Genomic DNA, 4,440 nt, shown 5'->3' on the forward strand with positions numbered 1-4,440 from the left:
CCTTCAACTCACAATAGTGTAGTACATATACAGGATCCTTTTTAGTGTGCACAATTTTAGAGTGCAAATATGTCATGTTTCCAAGCACATTAAACTATTCATCATTACCATTTTTTCCCCTTAAACAGGATGCAAGCAAGCAAAAGCATTCAAATAAGACAAGACGCTTCAGGAAAACTGTATACATTTCCAAGCAATCATTATTGTATCACTTACGTTCTTTTGGATGACACTGTTTATTGTAAGACATCATTTTTATTAAATACACTGTAGTACAAGAGACTTTCCATGTCATGTTGAGAGAAGCTGGTCACATGATTCACAAACAAAACTTTTTAACACTGATACTCAGGCGTCACTTTGAAATCAGCCAAGATGCAATGGATCTTTTAAAGCAATGGATTTCTATAAACGAATTGCAACCCAAGAACCACTAAATAGCTGCACAGAGACATTACATTAAAAAAAAAGAAAACTAAAAAGAAAGGAGAAAGATAGCTCTAAACACCAGGTCACAGTTTTAGTGACAATATAGAGTTCTATATTTATATGTAGATATCTCCCTCTCGGTCTTGAGAGATAGAGAGAGTGATATCTAGAAATATATACATAAAGTATAGGTGGAGAGCTGGGCTGGGACTATTAAGTATATAGTAAATTGATTCTCTCTCTATTGGTGATGTAATTTAACATCCACATTGAATTGAATTACTTGTATATAAAACATTCTTAGCTGCTTATTCAACATTTGTGTTTCTTTAAGTTACAGAAAGATACATTAAGCTGCAAGGTATAGGCCTCTGAAAAAAAATTGATTTGATTTTTGTTTTCTTACATCTTCCTGTCAAACAGCCCCATTACAAGCAGCTTCTACTATGCTTGCCCAAAGTATTCTGTGTTTATAAAATACATTTCAGCCAATCTTCGCTCAGAACCTTCAACAAGCGAACAAAAAACACCATAGACCTGGTCTAGAATGCATAGACAGTAAAATAATATACCCATCATTTCCCATTTCTTCTCCTGAGACGTATGTTAAAAAGATGGCAAAATAGTCACTTGGTTGTTGTTGTGAAATTCACAGTGTTTTCCCTGCAACACGTAGACATTTTTTTGCTTCATATTTGTGATGAATGTAGCAAAAATAAAATAAAATAAAATAAAAAATAAAGGATGTTAAGATGTTTGAACTAAGGCTTTTCAAGGACCTCTTGACTCAGAGTAGCAGTGGTTCATCCCAGCCCTGACAACAAGAAAATACAGCTTTCTGTGCTATCAAAACCTTCATCTTCAACTAGAAACCCCAACGCCTCCCCTACCCACCCCTTGTATCCTGATAGCAGTATCTGAAATCCATTCACAGGCTGCAGCAACCCAGAGACAGTCTTGTTCTAACGCATGCGCATTGTAACTTCATCAGCCAGTGACTCAATCATTTTGTTGGGTAATTTCTTTTCTCTTTTGTTTTGTAAAAGTCTACATCAACCATAACAAAACTAGCTTCAAAGAGGAGCATGAGAAAGAGAGAGAGAAAGAGAAATAAATGGCAATTGTTTATTAAACTGTAGACAATATAGAGATATATTTGTTTACAAATCAAAATGAATGAGCTCCTTTGTAAAACTTGTACACTCCATCATGCATCATGGGGTGCTGTTGCTTTACAAATACTCTTCTCCACAGCCAGTTGCGGAGTCCTGCAGATTTATTGAGGGTGAAGGACAGAATGTGGAAAATGCCCAGTACTAGCTGCTGCTATTATTACTGCAGGGTTTTGGACGTTCTTACCATTGTTCTATCAGTCTGAATATTCCAGCTCATTCTTGGAATTATTTTGTTACTTCCAACAAGTGTAAATATCAGTGGAACAGCAATGTTGCTCTTGAACAATAAATCAATAGCCCCAAACCAGAAATGATAGTAAATCAAAATCTCTTCTTGGAACTTTGAAGCCAATCTGTTAATTTCCCTGTGAGAAATCAATGGATAAGATGAGAATGGTAGGACTGCTTTTATACAATCTTTTGGACAAAAATGTTGGTTGTTCTATATATTTCTGGCATTCTAGTATTTCCTCCACCCAAGTTAAAAAGTTAAATCCTATAAACATAGAAAAAGAAATGTCAAAGAAAAAAATGAATTTTGGTTATTTAGCAGACTTTATCAACCTATTAATAACACTGTATCCTAATTATCATTTGTAAGAATATGTGTCTGTAAATTTATACATATAAACAGTCATACATTCTGTATATGCCTGTCTGCATATGTATAAATTAAATCTTTATAACACACATATACATATATGTATATACTATGTATATATACATTCCATATGTAAATACATATATATAATTTATATTATATATATGATCAGTTGGTAGCATAGTCCAGAAAGATTTTTTTAATGAGCCTGATTGTCATATTTGCTCAGTTTACAAGATTTAGCTGAAGCTGCAAGCGTAACGAATGTGTACATGTACTCTCACTCCTCATTGCCATTTGAATGTAATTCTTCCTCCTTTCTGCTAGTTCTGCTACAGTTACACCCCCTTTCATAAATTAACAAAAAAGTTGTTTTAACTTTACTTAATAACTTGTCTACTTTGATTATAGCTTTTATACACTACTGCCCACACTTATGAGAGAGGCCAAGTACATCCATGCTTCTGGCTGTATGGAACATTTGGTCCTTTAGGTCTGACTTACTAGTATGTTATTGCACAGTGCATTGTTACATGCTATTTTCTTCTTAACAACTCTAGTATACTCTTCTCGTGAGGTATAAAGGGGATGCCACTAAGCCAAATTGCAGATTTTTTTTTTTGGTATATGTTCTTTCAGTACTTGCAAAACCCACCTTTTTGCTTTCAGCTTATGGCCTTCTCTCCAACAGAACAGTATCTTGGAGAAAAGGGGGATGCATGGTTTTGTAAGAAACAATGGCAGAATACAACAGGAAGGAGTTTGGCACCTTCCCATCTCAGCTCATGACCCTCTCTCCCTTCACACTAAGAGCATTGCCCCAGTACTCTCTGTTGCTTTCAGTCTTCTTGTCTACCTTCTGTTAAACCAAAACTGAATTTCAAGTTTCCTTTAAAAATAACTCAGACTCTCATGAGAATGGGTTTCGCTGAATGTTCAGTCTTTGTCTAACCAGACTTTCTCTCTTTCTCTCTCTCTCTGAATTTCTAAGACAGCCTTGATAAAATCTTAAAAGTCCATTTCACAGCAATCTTCCTCTAGCTTTTTTTTTTTTTTTTTTTTTTTTGTATTTACACTTCAATAGTGGTTCACAAATAACTTCTGGTTTATTAAAGAAATACTGAATATGGCTTTATAATTACATTGTTAAGTTTATTTGTAATGCTTCTTTTCACTGACAGAGAGAAGGGTTAAACTTCATCGCTTATCCAGTGAATTGTTTTATTTCCAAAAATGTTCAAAATCTTTTTGAACTGGCTTTAAAAGCTTATTACGGAAAAACAAAGTGCCATAATAAATAATAATTGCAAGCAAAGTATATATTAAAAATGTTATGGGAACACTTAGAAAAATAAAAATGCTTAATTTATTAAATAAAATAACCACAACACAAAGATGAAGAACTATTACTCTTTGATCTGGCTCATATTATTAAAAAAAAGTCAATTTTTTGCAATAACGCCCCCTCACAGAGGGAGGCAAAATGTTCTTGAGGAATAGGTATGATTGGTTTTCATTTGTAAGAGTTCATAATAAAAATAATCCTAAATCTAAATTTTAAATCTTCAGCATCTGTTTGAAAAATAACATATATGCCCATGCGCTTGCCGTCTACACAGTGCCATGCATGTGCTGTACGCATACAATGCATGTCCAACTAAAAATAAATAAATTAAGAAACAGTGGATGCTGGGAATGGCACCACTATACCAACCAGAAAGTGGTGCTGAAGTCAGGGTCTGTACACTCTGAATAGCAAGTGATAACCACAGAATCACATCTAGTTATCTCCAGGGACTTAATTCTATCATCCCCTGTCATGGCTCAAACATAATCTATGATTTCCATGTTTTAGATTACTTGTGTAGTATCAGCCTATCATATCTGTAACAAGGTAAAGACACTTGAACGTAGCTAATGACCTCCATTAGCTCTTTCTAATTAAATATATGTTATACCTTTATGGATTTGCTATGCCTATCAGGGTGTACAACAAGATGAACGATAGTTTCTGCACAAAGGGCATTAATAGACAAAGACCATGCACAATTTTGCTTGCACAGTGAGGGGAAAGGGAATGGGGAGGGAGAAGGGTAGAGATATGCTGCCTGACAAGCACAGTATAAGATAAACTTGCCACTGCATCTACAGCTTGTCCTAATCTTATCAAAGTCCTCAGCTTCAATACTGGACCCTGAAATTAATACTGTACATTAATAAGCCTGTGTGACCAAA

General features: G+C 34.7%; 1 protein-coding gene across 1 annotated transcript in view; it reads right to left on the reverse strand.

Annotated features, from left to right (window-relative positions):
- Positions 1 to 217: 217 nt before the first annotated feature.
- The window catches only part of NTRK2 (neurotrophic receptor tyrosine kinase 2), a 358,528-nt gene continuing 354,305 nt past the window's right edge, over positions 218 to 4,440 (reverse strand). The window contains exon 15 of the transcript XR_002097350.1: positions 218 to 2,100. The gene's annotated coding sequence lies outside the window, so the exon portion shown is untranslated. The remainder of the gene's footprint in view (positions 2,101 to 4,440) is intronic.

This window comes from Gavialis gangeticus, unplaced genomic scaffold (assembly GCF_001723915.1).
Source record: "Gavialis gangeticus isolate Ggan-Ray unplaced genomic scaffold, GavGan_comp1, whole genome shotgun sequence".
NCBI classification, from domain to species: domain Eukaryota; kingdom Metazoa; phylum Chordata; order Crocodylia; family Gavialidae; genus Gavialis; species Gavialis gangeticus.